The 20,643-nt window shown below is 38.1% G+C and overlaps 1 protein-coding gene across 1 annotated transcript in view; it reads left to right on the top strand.

Annotated features, from left to right (window-relative positions):
* Nucleotides 1–3,485: 3,485 nt before the first annotated feature.
* Hnrnpc (heterogeneous nuclear ribonucleoprotein C) overlaps nucleotides 3,486–20,643 on the top strand; it is a 53,224-nt gene continuing 36,066 nt past the window's right edge. Inside the window, exons 1-2 of the mRNA XM_071607738.1 lie at nucleotides 3,486–3,620; nucleotides 9,143–9,168. The gene's annotated coding sequence lies outside the window, so the exon portion shown is untranslated. The remainder of the gene's footprint in view (nucleotides 3,621–9,142; nucleotides 9,169–20,643) is intronic.

Below are 20,643 nucleotides of genomic sequence, written 5' to 3'. Positions count from 1 at the left end.
TCAGCAACTTTGAAAGCCCATATCACAAACAAACAAACAAAACCAAAAAAATTGGGCCAGGGATGTAACTGAGCAGTAAAGCACCTCTAGGTTCTGGTTCTGTCCCCAGTTTCACACACATACACACACACACACACAAAAACCCAACAGATTTCTCACTATGTTTTCTTTTTTCTCTTTCTCTCCCACTCTTTTTTTTTTTTGTGTGTGTGTGTGTGATTCTTGGGATAGAACCCAGGGCCCTTCATATGCTAGGCAAAAACTCTAAAACTTTACCACTGAGCCAATTTTTTTTTTTTTTTTTTTTTTTAATACAGGGCTTCAGTATGCTGCCCAGGGTGATTTTGAACTCCTTGACTCAAGTAATCCTCCATCTCAGCTTCCTAAGAATGAGGATTACAGGTTCAGGCCATCAAACCCAACTTTACTTTCTATTTAAGGCCCTATGCCAGGTAATAAGCAAGAGAAATATAGAGAGGAATAAGAATTAAAACTCCGGGCTGGGGATGTGGCTCACGTGGTAGCGCGCTTGCCTGGCATGCGTGCGGCCCGGGTTCGATCCTCAGCACCACATACAAATAAAGATGTTGTGTCTGCCAAGAACTAAAAAAAATAAATATTAAAAAAATTCTTAAAAAAAAAAAAAAGAATTAAACTCTACTATGAAAAAAAAAACAACTTACTCTCCAGGAGAAGAGAAGAGTGTAAAATTAACCACAGTGTTGTTACAGAAGAGATGTCCCTGGAGGAGTTCCCAGAGAGACGGAGGAATTTGACCCAGGGTATGTAGCACCCTTGGGTTACTTAACAGAAAAGAATTTCAGCATGCACTAGTAAGAGTCATAGTCAGAGGTTTATTTAGGAAAGTAGATTCATATTCAAGGGAAAACACAGACAATCTCAAGGGAGGGGTGTCTTTGGGGCTACAGCAAGAAATATACACATTAATGGGTAAATGCCAGCCTTCTCTAGAGTGACAGTTGCATTTTCTGTTTTCCTGGTTGTTCTTTTAAGGGGCAGGTATGGGAGAATATGTAGAAATAATAGTCTGGTGATGTCAATATGATTATGGTGGTAGGGTCAATCTCAGGATCTTTAGGCCAATGTGATCTCTATCATCTGACCAATAGATAACACTGCAAATCCCCTAAATTTCTCAAAATTTTGTACCTCTCTTTACTTAATATATTTATTGGGGGTTAACTAACAGTTTACAAGTAGATTTACAGATTTCTAAGGAATTTGGGAGTTACAGGTTGGTAGTCAGACTGGTGTTAGGAATGACAGGCCACCAGAAGTACAAACTTCTGAATTAGAATGTAGGGTTTTTGGTCCTTTTTTAAAAATGTTTTTTAGTTATAGATGGACGCAATATCTTTATTTTGTTTATTTATTTTCATGTGGTGCTGAAGACCAAACCCAGTCCCTCACATGTATGAGACAAGCACTCTGCTACTAAGCCACAACCCTAGCCCTTTCTTGTCCTTCTTTTATGTCTCTACCTATTTTTTCCCTCTTCCTGCCTCATGCCAGTGTTATGAAGTTCTTTGAAATAAACTGCAATGTGGCAATTCAGATGAGGCTTTAAGCACTTGTTAGATGTTTCTCCACTGATTCAAAGTAAATGATTAAGAAAATGTATGTCCAGCATAGTGGCTGGACAGCATAGTGGCTCCTGCCTGTGATCCCAGCTATTAGAGAGGCTGAGACAGAAGGACTGCAAATTCAAAGATAGCCTGGGAAACCCGGGACACTCCATCTCAAAAGAAAAAGAAAAAGAAAGAACAAACAAAAATCACATATAATAGCCCCATCAGGTGAAAACCACTCTTAAGCCTTTAGTATATTTTTTTCCTCCCATGTTAACTCGAATCCTCCTGTCTCAGCCTTCAGAGTCGCTGGAATTATAGGCAAGGGTCACCGCACCCGGCTCCTACCATGTCTCTTGTTTTTACTTTTTAGTTTAACGCAATATAAGGGGGGGAGGAATCCACATGGTATGGAAACGGATACCAATGAAAAAGTTAAAAAGTTTCTCTCCCCCAGACTTAAGAGCTAGTCAGGTGTGGGGCTGCATGCCTGTAATCCCAGCGACTAAGGAGGTTGAGGGAGGAGGATCCCAAGTTCAAGGCAATTTAGCAAGACCCTAATCAGCTTAAGGAGAACCTGTCTCAAAAACAACAACAACAAAAACAACGTGCTGCGGATGTGACTGGTTAAATGCTCTGGGTTCATTCAATCCCTGGTTAAAGGGGGAAAAAAAAAAAAGAAAAGAAAAAAATAGAGCTAGCCTTCTTTCTCTGGAATTTAGAATTAATGCAAAACGAGTACATAAAACTGCCTTCATATATGTACACATGTCTCTCAACTTAGAAAGACCCTGTCTCAAAATAACAAAAATAAAAAGGGAATGGGGATATGGCTCAGTGATTAGGCGCCTGAGTTCAATCAGCGGGTTAAAAAAAGAAGCATACAAATGAAATTACACTACCCAGACAGTGCTTTGTACCTTGCTGTATCTACTTAATAATAAATGAAATCTTCCCTAAGAGCAGCACACAAAAGGCTTCCTTTTCTGAGCAGAGCAGGAGCAAGTCCAATGTGTGCAAGCTTCCTATAATATAACAAGAGGGACTGGCAGGAGAGAACAGAAAGCGGGTTAAGTGGGAGACAGCCCCATTTCAGGATGAGAATTAAGAGATCAGGTTTGGAGAGGTAGGCCAAAATGGTTGGTTTGTATATTCGTGAGTGAAACAAGTTAGACTAGATTAGGGGCTGGAGTTTGGGATGCCAAACATTTTAAGAAGTCCAGGAGGCAGCTGATATTAAGAGTTTGGAAACGAGAAGGGATCTGGTATTGGAAAAACTGCAAGTCTGGTTAGTTTTCTCAATTTTAACACGGTCTAGTTATCAATGCTCCCTTCTGACTCCAAAGACAGTGTTTTTTTTTTTTTTATCCACGCGGCATGGCGGAGGGCTCATTTGGCGCCTTTTCTTTTTCCTATGCCCGAAGCTAGGGCAGGTCCTTTTGCGCCCGGTTACACCCTAACCGCCTGGCTACACCCTAACCCTTCCCTGCCCCCGCGCCGCGGGAATTCCGAGATCTGGGCGGACCTTTTACTAGGAACTCTAAAAATCAGAGATAGGACAATGCGGCCGCCAGTCAGAGCTCCTGGATACCCGGATGCGAAGCGGTACGCTATACAAAGGCGAGTTTCCACCCGGCGCTTCGTCTGGTACAGTGGCCAATAAACATTCCTCAAGCACTAAATGACAGGAATAATAGCCAGTTACAAACTAGTTTCTGTCACGCATGTGGAAATTCTCCGACTTGGACTAACCCACTTCTGATTGTGATTGGACAGAATTGTGAAAAGCGGTAGTACTGTCTATTTAGGAGCAGGCGCGAGAAGAGGAACAGCCAATAGGAAGGTTCTTGGGAGTGGGGCGGGGTTTAGGTCTTCGCCTCGGCGGCAGAGGAGACTCGGGGGCCATTTTGTGAAGAGACGAAGGCTGAGCGGTTGCGGCTGCCTTGCTGACCTCGAGCAGCGGTCGACTTCTTCATATAGAATCTGGGAGTAGGAGATTCAGAATCGAATCTCTTCTCCCTCCCCCTCCTGGTAAGTGGAGGGGGTGGACGCAGTGGGGGCGCTGGGCTTTTTAGGGAGACCGAGAGGGTGTGGGAGAAAAGACGAGGGAACCCTCCCCTCGGCAGAGTAACCAGGCCCGCATTTATTTTTTCTGCATTGGGGATTAGGTCTGGAGCGGGAGAGAGTTTACAGGCCTCAGCCTCTGCGTAGATTTAACCTAGTGTCCTTTAGGCTACTCTCGGCAAGAAAAATGTGCATTTTTCGCTCTAGTGTGTTTAACGGCTTCTTTCCCTTTCATTTTCTACGACCGTCAGGACTCCCGAGATAACGAAAGTGAAGACCGAGAGGCTCATAATATAATTGCAGTTAATGTATAATTGGTGCTTTTTAATAACATTGCCTTAAATTTAAAAATTGGGCGGGGGGGATGAGGACGGGTAGAGGTATGGCGAATTTTATAAATTACGGAACATGCCGCATGGCATAGGAATAATATTTTAACAATAGGTTTAGTATTTTTACCGATTACTTTTTATTTTTCGCTGAGCAAATGCTGGATCTCGAAGTATTTACTTTTAACTGTTTGTTAAAGGAAATATTGTATATATTTAACAGTAATAATTACAGCTGACTTTTTTATCTGCAGGTTACAAATCACTTGAAATATATAAGTTAGTGGATCTTTGCTGAGGTAGGTATTAATATCTTTCTCAGACAGGAACTGAGGCATTAAGAGTGTTGGTTGACAGGATTATATTAAACCAGTAGCAGAACTACTAAGGAATTTGATGTTAGGTAGGTCAAGTAGTTTTACCTAGTTATTGGAACACTAGGTACTAAAACCCTATATTCTAATTTAGGAGAACCCAGTTACAGAAACTCTTTGGTAACTGGAAATTCCCAAAACTCCTGGACTTGAGAAAAAAAAATTACCAGACTTCGGTTTGTTATTAATGTAACTTGCTATGAAGACAGAATTAAAATTTGACCTTTCAAGATATTGTCATTAATTCTGTACATTTGAACTTGGGCAGTAATGCACAGCTACTTTTTAGTAAGCCAAGTATTGTGGTGCTTATTATCTGCCAAATGCTGAAACCTCATTGTAATATTGGCTAACATAAAAAGAATATGGGTCCCAGGTGTAGTTCAGTGGTGGTAGAGCACATGCTTAGCATGTAGTACACCCTGGGTAAAGTCCTCAGCATCACCCTTTAAATAATAACTAAAGTAGTGTCACATTGGCCTATCTGGGAAATTACATTTTTAAAAAATCCTTGCATACGATTTATCATTACTTTTTTTTTTTTTTTTTAACAAAAACTAATATCATTAATCACAGTTTAAACCAGTACATAAATTTAAGGAATCAGTTTGATATGGGTAAGGGCTAAGACTTTTTAAAAGCCTAAACGTGTATTATTCGTGGGCTAAAAAACTTATCACTGCTGAATAGTGAGAAACCAAGGTAAGGTGTGGTCTTGCCTTATTTTTATCCTGTCTACTTGGGAGGCTGAGATGGGAAGATCCAAGTCTGCACAACTTAGGAGAATCCTCTCAAAAAGGGCTGGGGATGTGGCTCAGTCTTAAAAGGGCTAGCCTATACATGTAAGGACTGGGTTCAATCTCTAGTGCTGCAAAAAAAGAGAAATGAGGTTAAGGGCTGTAATTGATTATCAAAAATATTGGTAGATGTCAGAAATTAGAATGTAAGAAAGTTGCTGATAAAAATTGAAATTAATTCAAGGGTACTTTTCTTCCCTTGACTTGTTAGAAATATGGGTTCCTGTATGTTCACATGTATCAAGGAAACAAAAAGTATATCAGGAGCTCTAGCCACAGACTTATCAGAAACAATTCTAGATGTTTTCTCAACTAGGTAAGAATCTGATTGTACCCAGAGGAATAGGAAAGATGACAAGTTGTAGGTCTTCAAATCTTGTTATGCTTGAGTCATTCTTGGTAATAATTAATGGTGGTTGCTATTACTTCTGTAGAGAATTTAAATATTGCTTATGTTTGTAATTAGATCTCTAGAGGTTTTGACGTAATATGTGATATCATTTGAGATAAAATGACTCTTAGGAACAGGCAAGGAATAAATTCTAAAATAGCTAGTTGTAAAAGTTCAGTAGTTAAATTGCCAGGTTCAGGGATGCACATTTGTAATCCCAGAGGTTGAGGCAGGAGGATTGATTACAAGTTCAAGGCCAGCCTCAATAACTTAAGACACTGTCTCAAAAAGAAAAAAAGGGGTGTAATTTAGTGGTAAAGTACCACAAAAAGGGGGGGAAAATAAGGTGTTGATTGTGAGAGATTTTAACTAGGGAGTGTAACAGTGGAAAGAATCCTGGCTTAGGGGTTTGGAGAACTGAATTTTATCTTGCTCATTGCATCTGTTATGTCAGGCATATCAGTGGAACTTCTAGATTTGAGTTTCATAGCTGTTAAATCAGAGGGCTTAGACTATATTTTAATTTCTTTTTTGGGGGTACCAGAGATTGAACTCCCTGGCACTGGACCACTGAGCCACCTCCCCAGCCCTATTTTGCATTTTATTTAGAGACAGTCTTAAGTTGCTTAGCACCTGGCTTTTGCTGAGGTTGGCTTTGAACCTACAATTCTCCGTGTGCCAAGGCGCCCAGCTCTTATTTTAATTTCTCTAATGCAAATCACCTTGTTTCCAGAAGACTGGAAAGTGGAGAAAAGTTTTTATTAAAAGCAGTTTTCTGGTTGGGTATGGTGGTATTCCCGAGGCTATCTTCAGCTGAGACTCTTAAAATTTAAAAAGGCTAGGGATGTAGGTTGGTAAAGCACCCCTGGGTTCAATCCCCAGTACTGAAAAAATAAAAGCAATTTTCTAAATTAGTAATTAATATTAGCAACCACCATAAAAACTGTATGTCAGTCTTCGAAATTTTATTAGGCCATTTTGGAGGGGGGGTGACCTGGGATTGAACCCAGGGTACTTAGCCACTGACCTACAACCCCAGGGCTTTTTATGTTTTATTTTGAGACAGTTTTCCTAAGGTGTTTAGACTTCACTAAGTTGCTAAGGCTGACCTTGAAACTTTGTTTGTGATCCTCCTACCTCAGCCCCCTGAGTATCTGGAATTCTGGTATCATTCCCGGGTAATATTTGTTTTTTGGGAGCATTGTTTGTTCTTGCTTAATATTTATGTGTTCATTGTCATTGGAAACAGGAGGTTATGGTTTGCTTGTATGTATTAGATTTATTTATTTTTCTGATTTGTGAAAACCAGAAATGTTAGGTATAGCATAACTGCAGGTACTGTTTTAGATGCTGAAATGTTTGCATTTATAAAAGGAAAAAAGATTACCATTGGGTTTTGACTCTTTTGGTATTTGGTATATTTATTGTGAAAGGAGGGTTACATTTTTTGGGGTGTGTTTATATTAGATCAGGAAAACATTTCAAGCATTGTGACAGTTGATAGATAATACACTGGAAAGGTAAGGCACTTTAAGGAATTGATTAGGGGGTAAGGTTTCCTCAGATATTTACAATGATTCTCAAACACAGGATTAACTAGAAGACAAGTTGATCTGCTGGGCTCTCCCACCAGTTTCTAATTAATTCAGATGGTGCCTTGTAATTTGCATTTCTAGTGAGTGCCAAGTGATGACATTCATGCTATTGGTTGGCATAAGTCACTTTGAGAATACCATTTTAGAAGAAGGAATCCAGACTTCATGGGTTTTGACTGATCTGTGATAACTCCTAATTGAAAAGCTTTGCAATCCATTTTCCTGGTATGGTGTGGTGGTGTCTTGATTAACATATTAAAGGACAGTATTTTCTTGGCATTGAGAAATGTAAATGCTTTCTTTTCATGCTTTTTAAGGGCGTGTCTTGCAGTGTATATGCAAAGGATTTGTGGACAAGCCATAAATTTAACATACTGACAATTTTTTTTACCAGGTTCAGACCATGATTCCACACAGGAGTGTTCCACAGTAATTTCAATACTGACTTGAAGGGAATAATATTCAAATGTACATTTTCTATAGTATTTACATTTGTATACTATTACCCATTAAATATAAAAGTATGTCTTGCGTAAACATGTCTGCTTTTTAAAAATTTAGTTAAAAATCTGAATTTTATTACCTGTTCTGTTGCTGTAGTCTTTCATACATATTCGGCTCAGGGAACACATTTTCAAAGGTCAGGTTAAAATTTTTATAGAGTTTACTCAAATTTAGGGAGAACAAGACCATATGACAGTATGGAAATGTGACTGCAACCAATTCATGCTTACTCTATTAGCTACCTGATGAAACAACCATTGTGTCATGTATAATTTATTTTAGTATGGTATTATGTATCAAGAGTCTTCCAATTCACTATACTAGATGATACAAAAACACACAGAAACATTCTGTAAAGACCATAGTTTATTTCACATGTTTTATTACATTAAATATTCAGTAGCCACAATAGTTAATTTTTTTCTTCCATCTGTATCGTTTTTCATTTGTCAGTGAGTGGACTAAATGGGCTCCTTATTTAAAATACCTTTCCCCCTAACTGTAGAACCTCATTAGGCCTTTTGGTTTGATCACTCATTGGTTTTGAGAGTAGGTAACTCATCTTTAGTTCATACCTTCATGATAGACCATTCACATTCAGTCCATATTACTCAAGAAAAATACATGAGTCTGCTTACCTTCATAACCTCAGTATTTGATATTTGCTCACATTTTCATCTCCATTTGTTGGCCTACTTTTTTTTTGTATTTTTCGTGCCCAAACTGAAGATTATTGAGATGACTTGTTCATATGTATACTCTCTTCAGAGCCCCTTAAGGGGACTCTGACATGTATTTAGTTATTTGGCCATCTCTTGATGTTGAATTGTAAATACAGTCACTGGTAGCAGTGATAATGCTTATCAAGGCTTACCCCATTCCAGTGAAATGTTAATGCTTTACCAAAATGTGTTAGATGCAATAGACAGATGTTTCTGTCTTGGGGGTTTAGGGCACAACATTTCTGAGGAACTCTGACTCAATCTGTCCCTTCTCCTTTCACAGGGCAGCAAGGCGAACCCCATCCCTACTCACTGGAGCTCAGCTTTGATTTTTAACCTCCCTCCCCCACCCTTCCAGAACACACACATTCCCATTCCAAAATGATTTTATAAAGACATTTTAAACATAAGGATGCAACTTGGTGTGCACTACAGCAAATTTACAGGTGTTTTTTTTTAAATTTCCAAAAACGGGACCTGGATTTCAGATGTAATTTTTAAAATTTCTATTTCTATTTTTTCTGCAGCAGTTGGGTTAGAGGAGGAGGAGCCTTTTAGCCTCTCATAAACTGACCTCTATGCTTCCTCGTGTATTTTTAAGATTGATTGATGATGTGGAAAGGGCTTTGCTTGTCTGCTACTGAGAACATTATTACCCTTGCGGTTTTTGTGGAAACTGCTTTTGGAAAGAAAAAAAGAAATGAACTTTACTGACTTAACATTTTTGCACCTCCCGTTTTTCTAATCTGGGCTATTTTTATTTTTGTTTTTTTACAGTGAGATTTTTTTGATCTTCAGCTACAGTAAGTTATTCCAATTTTTTTTTTACATTTTTCCTGACTTTCCGCTGATTTCCTTTTTATTGTTGTTACTAGTTATTATTATTATTATTATTTATTATTATTATTATTATTATTATATACTTATGATGGTGATGATGATGATGATAATGACACTGATGATTTTTAACCGGATTAAAATCGAGTTTTTCTGAATGTTCATAAGAATTTCTTCGGCCTCCTGATTGACTTTGGAGTTTTGCATCTTGGGAGAGAGAGTGAAGGCATTAGCATTTTTAAGTGGATTGATCACATAAACCTTTTCTCTCCCAACCCCACCCTTGTCCTCAACCCCTTCCCCACACTGGAAATAATTTTACTGGCTGTTAAGTCTGTGACCTTATTTTTCCTGATCTTTAACTTAACTGTTTTAGAGCATCTCTGGACGTCTGTATTTTTAATTTTTTTTATTTTTGTTTTTTTATTTTTAATCTTTAATTTGTTAAATTTTTAAACTGTGCTGCAATAAAATGTGTGTGGTACTACTTAACACCTATAATGGTGATGGCATTTTCCCAGAAAGCCATCTTCCTCCTGTTTCCCTTGAAATCCCATCCTGCTTTTCCTGTACACTACCCCTCACAAACCACAAGCTGCAGCAACATGGATGCCCAGCCTGGAGCAGCATCAGCCAGGATGACCTGGAGCCAGGGGGGCCTTCGGATCAGATGCACACCCTTCCTGGGTGATGGTAAGAGGTGTGAGGTCCAATTGGTTTCATTGCAAAGAATAGCAAGTAGAGTCATTTAAATTTAGTGGATGTGGTGTAGGTCAGTGTCTCTGGAAGTGTTGGGATAAGTAAGCCCTTTGTGTGTATAGCTTGATATGACTCCCAATGGAGGCAGCCTAAATTATTTGTAAAACTAATTGTTGAATAATGATGTATTCCTAATTTGGGCTGATTGGAGAAATTTTTTTTAAAGAGAATTTTTTAATATTTATTTTTTAATTTTTTGGTGGACACGACATCTTTATTTTTATGTGGTGCTGAGGATCGAACCCAGTGCCCTGCACATGCCAGGCAAGCGCGCTACTGCTTGAGCCACATCCCCAGCCCAAGAATTTTTTGATAAATATGACTGCTGAAGTTTACCTGTAATTTACAATGAAAATGACTTGTTTTAATGATTAATAACAAGACGAGGACATTAGGCAGTCTTTTTCTTAGATAACTGCAAATTAGTGAGGACAGTCTGTCATTTAGAGCAATCTGGGTTTATGACAGTAATTTTGGACTGCATTTATCTCATTTACATTTAACATGAATCAAACCACAAGATAAGCTCTAATGTTAGAAAGCTATCACTGAAAAGCTTTTAAGAATATGAGGAAAGGGGCCAGGTGTGGTGATTCCAACACGCCTGGAATACCAGCAGCTGGGGATTTTGAGGCACGAGGATCTCAAGTTCAAAGTCAGCCACAGCAACTTGGTGAGACCACCCTGTCTCTAAAAGGGCTGGGGATGTGGCTCATTGGTTAAGTGCCCTCAGGTTCAATGCCCAGTACAAAAAAAAGGATCTAGACTTGACCCCCTTTCCAGTGAGACTTGAGGCTCGGCAGGCTATTGGGCAATCCAGTGTGTTCTCTAATGTAATAGGAAGGGACGAATCCTGAGTATTTGTAAGAATAACATTTAATAAAGACATGAATAATGGGAGTTAACAAATTTTAAATCATTTGTAGTGGTACGCTTGTTAATAGCAGTGACTGGGTAGGAGTATTGATTATTTTTTTTTTAATATCTGTCCCATAGTTATGTAGGTGGTCACAATATCTTCATTTTTTATGTGGTGATGAGGATCAAACCCAGCAAGCAGCCCATGTGTGCTAGATGATTTCTCCATCTCTGAGCCACACCCAAGTCCCTCTTTTTTTTTTTTTTTTTTAAGTATTCATGAGACATTAAAGTAGAAATGTTGATTCATGAAACAAAATTCAGAGTTCTTACTATGAAAAATTTTAGATTTGGGCATATAAGCAGCAGATTAAACCTTTTCCTCTTGGAGATACAAACAACAATTATTGTAGTTTTGATCCATGCAGAGAAAAGAAAATATGCTATTATGGATGAGAAAATAGAAAAACAAATGTAGGTAACAGAAGTGGAGGGATGATGGTAAAGGAGCTAAGGGTGAAGCTTGAGGTCTGGAATATCATGTGAAGGCACAGATAATGGGGAGAAAATAATTTTATTTGGAGCAATAATTCCTGAAAAATAGTACCACACAGCTGCATGAGATCCCAGCTATTCAAGAGACTGAGGCATGAGGATGGCAAGTTCAAAACCTGCCGGAGTGACTTAATGAGACCTTGTCTCAAGAAAAGGACTGGCTATGTAGCTCAATGTAGAGCATCTCTGGCTTTAGTTTTCAGTACCACAAAAGGAAGAAAATGCATAGAATAAGAGATTCGGGATCAGATATTCATAATATAGGGCCTTGGAAGGTCAAGTTTCAGGTCTAGATTATCTGGCAAAAGAAGAATCAGGAAGTATTTTGGAGAAGAGAGATTTATTTGTCAGGAACTACATTCTCTGTCTATAGTCTGGGAGATGTTAGTCATGAGGACTAAGTGTAGATAGGCATGGTAGACTTATAAAAAAGTAGGCAGTTTTAAACTTTAAAAAATATTTACTTTGTTTTAGGTATTTTAATTTTACTTCTATGTGGTGCTGAGGATTGAACCCAGTGCCTCACGCATGCTAGGCGAGCACTCTACCACTGAGCACAACCCCAGCCCTATTTTAAACTCTTGAAGAAAATAGGACTAAGGATACTGGGTGGTTTTTCTTCAAGTTTTTTTTTTTTGTATTATCAGCAAATGTAATTAGTGATGGCAGAGAAGGTGACAGATGGAGAACTGATAAGACATTAGGAGATTACTAGTTATTTCTGTAATACCCAATTAATTGCTTTCTGATTCAGGAGAACGGTAATAGAACATGCATTGCATCCTGAGGAAAGTAATAACAGGTTCAACATCCCTTTTCTTAAAACCTGAAAATCCAAAATTTGAAAAGTTTGAGGACCAACATGATGCTTAAGCTTTTGGATTTTCATATAAAGTGTACTGAACTGATGGTCTATGCAAGAATTTAAAAACCCAAAAGCTGAAGGTCCCAAACATTTTGAGTAATTGAACACTTTATTGTATCTGTTACTATTAGCAATTTTTAAAAAATATTTTTATTTTGTTTATTTTTTTAATGTGCTGAGGATGGAACCCAGGGTCTCACATGTGCGAGGTGAGCCACAACCCCAGCCCCACTATTAGCAATTCTTAATTTTTGGTAACATAATTTTGATTTTATCCTTCATATTTTAAACACGAGAATGTTGAAGTACAGAATTTAAATAATTTGCCCAAGATTTAGACATAATGAGTAAGCCTAAATGGAGCAGATTCAACCTAGGCAGTAAGATTACAGATTGGATTACTTTTGACATGTTGAGTAGAAAAACGGGTCTTAATTAAAGGACCACAAAAACCATACCACAATTACTTTAGATTTTACTTGCTATTTTTGTGGTGCTTGGACTTTTTTCTTTTTGGCACCTGGACAGGGTCATGACAGTATACTTCTACTTTTGAAGAATTTTTAACTACCATATTGATAATGTTTGTCTTTAAATTTGCATCTTTTACAGTACTCCTGGGGATTGAACACAGGGCCATACATCTAGCCCTTTTTATTTTCATAGGCAGGGTGTCAAGAAAACTGTTCCTTCTGTGTTAGATTGCCCACACTGGCCTTGAACTCTGAGATCACCTTGTTGTAGCCTCCTGAGTTGCAGAGATTACAGGCAGCTGTACCTTGTTTGTCTCGATGAAATATAATTTTTGGTACCAAGGATTGAACTCAGGGCAGTCAACCACTGAGCCACATCGCTAGCCCTTTAGGAGGCAGGGTCTCACTGAGTTGCTTAGCACCTTAATAAGTTGCTGAGGCTCACTTTGAACTTGCAGTCCTCCTGCATCAGCCTCCTAAGCCACTGGGGTTACAGGTGTACACAACTGCACCCTGCTGACTGAAATATTTTTTTATTGTTCTCCCAGATTGTTGTTTGTGGCTGTTCCTTTTTCTGTTTGAATGTCCTGTGGCTTAGTTCTATTTTTCTGCTTAACTTCATTGGTTATTTATTCTCATAATTTTATGTATTATATAAGCAGATGATCTCCAGACTTGTATCAACAGCCTGTACTTCTCGAATTATTTTTTTTCCTTTTTTTAATATCATTATTTTAGTTGTAGATGGATACAATACCTTTATTTTATTTGTTTTTATTTTTATGTGGTGCCGGCGCCTCACGCATGCTAGACAAGTGCTCTACTGCTGAGCCACAACCCGGGCCCCCTCTTGATTTATTTCTTAACCGAGTTACTTCCCTGACGTCTCCTTGAATATCAGATATATCAACCTAAAAGTAAACTGGACTGCTGTTATATTCCTGAAAGAAGTTCCTTTTTCCTTTTTCAGTTAATGAAACTTTAATATGTTTCTTAGGCCTGGTTAGTCATATTTGACTCTTTCAATCAAGAGGCCTTTGGCCTTTTAGAATACCAGGCCATCAGCTCTCTTGTTAAAGCCAAATGGAATTAAAGCATGGCTTGGAGGTATACAACATTCATACCAGCAACTCTGGAGGCTGAGGAAGGAGGGTCAGAGTTTGAAGCCAGTCTCCACAAAAGGGTCTTAAAGAGTGATGGGATGTAATTCTGTTAAAGTGCCACTGAAAATGCCATCACTTACTGCAGTTTCAACCCACCATTGCCTCTTGTGCTTTATTATCTTTTGCAGTAGGTTTACATTTCTTTTGTTTGTTCTCAAAGTGGTGGCTAGATTGGTCATGTTAGGTTGTCATGTTAGAACCGCATGTCATATTGAAATAACATGTTTGAGTCTAATCGCATCGGGAAGCTGAGGCACAAGATTCACATTGGTGTCCAGCCTAGTCAACGGTAATAAGGCCCTTCTCAAATTTTTTTAGAAGGAGGGTGTGACTGTGAATGTGGCTTAGTTGTAGAGTGCCACTGGGATCAATCCCCAGTACTGCCAAAACACTATTGGAGAAGAATGAATAAATGTTTTCTCCTTTCTCAGCCTTCATAGTACCTGGGTTATAGGTGTGCACCAGCACCCACAGCTCAAAAAAGTTTTTTCTTTTTTTTAATGCCAGTAGTATGTCATTAATTGTGTTTAAAGTTCTATAGAAATTAGAAGGGGGGCTGGGGATGTGGCTCAAGTGGTAGCGCGCTCGCCTGGCATGCGTGCGGCCCGGGTTCGATCATCAGCACCACATACAAAAACAAAGATGTTGTGTCTGCCGATAACTAAAAAATAAATATTAAAATTCTCTCTCTCTCTCTCTCTCTCTCTCTCTTTAAAAAAAAAGAAATTAGAAGGGAAGTGTAAAATGCATGTGTATATACACGCATGCAGGTGTGTGTATATATTTGTATGGTATGAAGTATATGGTAGGAAGTATCTCTGTTTTACTGCCAACAGTTTTTAGCTGGTTATGGGGGCGTACACTTGTAATCACCGTGACCGGAGACTGAGGCAGGAGGATGGATGACAAGTTTCAGGCCAGTCTCAGCAATTTAGGCCCCATTTGAAAATTTAAAAAGAGCTGAGGAGGTATTTCACTAGAAAGTGTTCCTGGGTTCAATTCCCAGTATCCCTTTCCCTGAAAAAAAAAGCAGTGTGTAAAAAGGTCTTGCTTTGCTTGGTGTGATGACAAATTTCTTTAATCCCAGAGACTGAGGGAGGGTGACTGCAAGTTCAGAGTCAGTCTCAGTAATTTGATGAGGCCTTAAGCAATTTTAGTGCAAGATGCAGTCTCAAAATAAAAAATAAAAAGGACTTGGAATGTAGCTCAGTGGTTGTACTCCTGGTATAAATCTCTGGTATTTTTTAAAAAAAATTGAAACTCACTGTGTGTTTTTATACTAAAGTCAGATTTTACTGGTTTTGGAAGACACAACCCTACATGATCTGTTGTGCACCTTCTACTTTACTGTTGGTATGCTGTATTCCAGTCAGCACTGGCTGGCTTAATGTATTTTAAAGACATGTTCATACCTCAGCCTTTGTTCTTCTTACTCATTTGCAAGGGTCCCCCACCCCCTTTGGTGGGTAGGTAGCCAGAGATCAACCCAGGTTAACCATTGAGCCACATCCTTATCCCTTTTTTGTTATGAGAGTGAGTCCAAGTTAATTAGATCCTCTCAGCAATTTTCTGAGACTAGTTTAGAACTTTCAATCATCCTGCTACAGCCTTTGCAGCCTTTGGGATTACAGGTGTGGGCCAACACATGTGGCTCTGTTCTTCAGGTTTTTACTCAAAGCCATCAACTTGGTGATTATCTTATTTAGTCCTTAAAGCTTCCTGATACTTTTAAAAAGTTTTTTTAAAAAATATTTTTTAGGTATAGATGGACACAATACAATGCCTTTATTATTATTTTTTTTTCCTGTGGTGCTGAGGATCAAACCCGGGTCACTCCCATGTTAGGCAAGTGTTCTACCGCTGAGTCAAAATCCCAGCCCCAAAACATTTTCTTTTAAAGGGGATATTATGCTCCAAACATTCTTTTGTTTTTGTTTGTTTTCATGTGCTGAGGATTGATTCCAGTGTCTCACATGTGGTAGGCAAGTGCACTACCAAGGAGCTACAACCCCAGCCCATCGTCCTAATAACTTTTTAATGTGAATTACCAACCATCTCACACCAATTATAGAGTTTATTTGTATGTAAAGGTATAGAGAGATTTCTGGAAAGATGGCTGGTAGATAATTAACATGGGCAAGAAAATAGGATGAGGAAACATTTTGTGTAAGTATCTAAAGACTGAGTATTAAAATAAACAACACAGTATTGCTTCTAATTTAAAAACTCCTTATTGTATATATGGTATATATGTATGTCACCTTTTGATTCTGTGTTGTATAAGTAGCATCTATGGTCTGCATAGGAGAGTTAGTAAAGAATCAATGTTACTACTTGAAACGAATAGCCTTAAAACTTGATTATGTTGAAGTTAGAATTTTCATGTACATGCAGTACAAATTTGGACAAACCATGCTATTTTTGAAAAATAATTCGCCAGTGAGAAAGCATGGCTTTTTCCTTTTTAAATTTAATTTTTTTTTTTTTTGGTACTAGGAACTGAACCCAGGGACACTTAACCACTGAGCCACATCCTTGGCCCATTTTTTTATTTTGAGGCAGAGCCTTGCTAATTTACTGAGGCTCACTTTGAACTTGGTATCTTCCTACCTCAGCCTTCTGAGCTGCGGGTATTATAAGTGTGTGCCACCACACACAGCAAGAATGCCTATTTCTTTTTTAAATTTTCTTCTGTTTGATCTAATTGGTTTGGCACATCATACATAAATGGAGTATAATTTCTCATTTGTCTGCTTGTATATGGTATAGGGCTATACAGGTCAAAGCCTGCCTATTTCTAAGAGGTAGCTGTGTAAGATTCAAGAACATCTTTTTGTTTTTTTTCTGCTGCTTCTCTGATTTGATTTTAACCGAGAGGAAATTATCTTCCTGTTTCCTCTTTACATTTATCATTGCTTCTGAGATGGGAGCCTCCTGGGGAGGGTGGTGCACACCTGTAATCCCAGTAGCTCTGGGAGGCTGAGGCAGGAGGATCCTGAGTTCAGAGCCACTCTCAGCAGTGGTGAGGCACTTAGCAATTCAGTGTGACCCTGTCTCTAAGTAAAATACATTAGAGGGTTGGGGATGTGGCTCAGTGGTGGAATGCCCCTGAGTTCAATCCCTGGTCAAAAAAAGGAAAAAAATTTAATATAACCCTCAAGCCAGAGAGTCTTTTCTAGACACTCTTGAAATATCTAGGAAGAGTTTTTTTTTTTTTTTAAGAGAGATTTTTTTTTTTAATATTTATTTTTTAGTTTTCGGCAGACGCAACATCTTTGTATGTGGTGCTGAGGATCGAACCCGGGCGGCACGAATGCCAGGCGAGTGCACTACCACTTGAGCCATATCCCCAGCCCCTAGGAATAGTTTTGAGTACATTTTAAACAATTTTTGCCCCAGCATTCTAAAAAGCCATCACTTTGGTGATTATCTTATCTCATTTCGTCCCTAAAGCTTCATAATACTTTTTTTTAAAGGGAATATCATGCTCCAAACATTGTTTTATTTTGTTTGTTTGTTTTTATGTGGTGCTGAGGATTGAACCCTGTGCCTCACATGTACTTAGGCAAGTGTTACACCACAGCCACTGTAATGCACAGTTCAAAGTTTTATTTATTTTTTTGTTATGATCAGGTCTCACTTGGTTGCTTACAATCTTGCTAAATTGCTGAGGGTGGTTTCCAACTTCAGATCCTCCTGTCTCAGCCTCCCATCCTGCTGGGATTACAGTGGTGTTTCACCATTCCCAGCTCAATTATGCTAGAGTTGTCATTTGTGTAGTGTTTAAACTTTAGTTTTACTGAAATTTGAAGGGTCGACTAATCACATGACTTAATCACATGACTTGATTAATGTGAATTTAATGAAAGCTATCCCATCTTTATTATAACTTTAATCCAAATTAAATTATTCATAAACCCTTAGAAAATGTAAATGAGTCAAAAACTGACATACCTAAGTCACCCAAAGATGAAAGTTTTTTGTGCTCTTCTGTTCTTTTAAGTTTTTTTGTAGATATTTCAGAATCTCATGTGGCACATATATATTTAAATATTTTTTTAGATGCATGGACCTTTATTTCATTCATTTATTTATATGTGGTGCTGAGAATTGAACCCAGTGCCTCACATGCTAGGCATGTGCTCTACCACTGAGCCACAGCCTCAGCCCCTGTGGCATATATGTTTAAGTAGTGGTATGTTTTGCTATTTAACCTGAACATTTTGTGTTAGTAAATTCAGATATAAAAAAATTAGTTAAATTCCATAGCATCAAATTACATTATTTTATCAACATTGTATTTTACTCTATAGTTGGACCCTTGGGGGGCCTATTTTTTAAGATTAGGAGAATTGTTAGCGTCATTTTATTTTTTTTGTTAGCACCACTGAGCCACATTTCCAGCCCTTTATTTTAGAATCAAGCCCCAGAAGTGTAATTGATGAAGGTCATATAAATCTTTAAAACCCCAATTTTTTGCAAGTTGATAAGAATTTACCTACTTATTGACAGTGGTCACTTCTGGTTTTGTCAGTTCTACTTTACGATTTAATCTTGTCTTGTTAATAATCTGAAGGGTTTGGTCATTGAATAATAAGATGTTTTCAGAGGACATGTTCCTGGATTTTCTAAATACAGTTATCAGGTTGTCTCTTCTGGGTATAGTTTGGGATTCACATGTGTACATGAATATATTTGGTGTTACTTTTTTGTGGTGTTGAATTGATCCTAGGGCCTAGTGTATGTTAGGCAAGCACCCTGCCACTAAGCTACAAGCATAGTCTTGGTGTTCATTTGGATGGGGGGAGGGTGGATACTAGAGATTGAACCTAGGACCTTGCACATAATAGACAAGCTGTCTTAACATGGTGTTACATCCCCAGACCTTTTTTTGAGACAGTTGCTGACATGCCCAGGCTGGCCTTGAAGTTGGCTGTTCTTGGGCTTCCTCCTACTGAGAATCTTGGGATTATAGGCCTGTGCCACTATGCCATCTCCTACTATTCTTTTAGTTGTGGAAAAACTTCATACATCCACAAAAATAGAGTAGTATTTGAATCTCCATGGACTTTACCAACCTTAACAAATTTTAGTGAATCCTACTGCATTTACACTCTATTATTTGTTTTTCTTTTAATTTTTTTTTTTTTTTGCACTGGGAATTAAACCCAAGGGCAATTTACCACTATAACTATCCAATTTTATTTATTTATTTTTTTAATTTTGAGACAGGGTCTCACTAAGTTGCTAAGGGGACCTCCAACTTGGAATCTTCCTGTCTCATCTTCCCTGAGCTGCTGGTAATTACAGATATGCACCACCATCCCTGACTTCAATAAATGACTGCAGTCATTATCACTGTTAAATACAAATTATAGCCCTAAAATCCTACTCTTGAGTATTAAGTGAGGAATTCCATAATTCTGGAGTGTACTTTTCATTCCTAAGACAACCCCCCCCCCTTTTTTCTTGATAATTAGCACTGCTATCCTTTTGGGTGGATTGAGGATAAACAAAATGAGATTTTACTAAGTAATGTCCATAAAATTATGTTGTGCTAAATATTGAACCCAGTGCCTCACACCTGCTGAGCAAGCCTTCTGCTACTGAGCTCCAGTGCCAAGCAAATGTTTTTGATTGTTTTGGAAAAAAATTAAGGATTATTGTGTACATGTTTTATTTAATTTTGAAGTAGTGGTTTATAAAAAAGAACTTACAAATTTTGAAATGACTTAAAATATACAAAGATAATTAATAAATTTAAGCCAGGTGTAAGGATAGAAGGAGATAAAACTGAAAGCTAGTAATCAGAAATGTGTGTACCATTCTGAAATGTGCATAGGTTAATTATCTGAGTTTTTTGTTTTTGGGACCAGGCATTGAATCCAGGGACACACAGGAACTTAGCCACATCCTGTTTTTATTTTGACACATGGTCTTGCTAGATTGCTTTTAAATTTATGTTTCACCTACCTCAAATACTACTAGGATTACAGGTGTGCGCCACTGTGCATTACTTGAATATCTGCTTTTAGACAGATACTATTTCCCTGTCCCCCAAAACAAGGTCTTGGTGGGTCACTCACTTGTAAGAGTGCCCATAGGTTTAGTCCCTGTTACCCCCAAAATACAAATAAAAAGCATAAAAGTGTTTTCCTCCCTTGCTATTCAGACTAAGACCTCCATATTAACATTCTCATTATTTTTGTTTTTAAGCTGTTGTTGGACACAATACCTTTATTTTAGTTATTTTTATGTTCGTAGTTGTAGATGGATTTCTGTAGATGGATTCACATTAAGAGAATGTAATTTCTCATAAAAGTTCTGTCACAATAACTGTTATTTTTCCCCTTTTTTATGTAAAAGAAAATACTTATAAAGAACAGCATAGCGAATTCCTTTGTATATACTATCATTCACACAGGTTTCTAGTTTTCTTAGAAATGATAAGGTGTGGTAGCACAGGTCTGTAATCCCAGCAATTTGGGAGGCTGAGGCAGGAAAAAACAAGTTTGAGGCCATGGGGGAATTTAGGGATATCCTGTCTCAAAAACATAACAGCTGGGCATGGTGGTGTAAACCTTTAATTCCAGGGGTTCTGGAGGTTGAGGCAGGAGGATCACAAGTTAAAAACAAAAACAAAAAAGCCCAAGTGTAAATATTTGCCGAAGAGGGGATTCATCGTGTAACCAAAAATCTGCCTTAGTTAAATATATGATGAAGTCTGGTTACTTTTAAGCTTGATGCAACTCTCAGATATGCATGCCA

Source organism: Marmota flaviventris, chromosome 2 (genome assembly GCF_047511675.1).
Source record: "Marmota flaviventris isolate mMarFla1 chromosome 2, mMarFla1.hap1, whole genome shotgun sequence".
Lineage (NCBI taxonomy): Eukaryota > Metazoa > Chordata > Mammalia > Rodentia > Sciuridae > Marmota > Marmota flaviventris.
The sequence above is the reverse complement of the archived record's forward strand: the minus strand, read 5'-3'. Positions and strand labels throughout refer to the sequence as shown.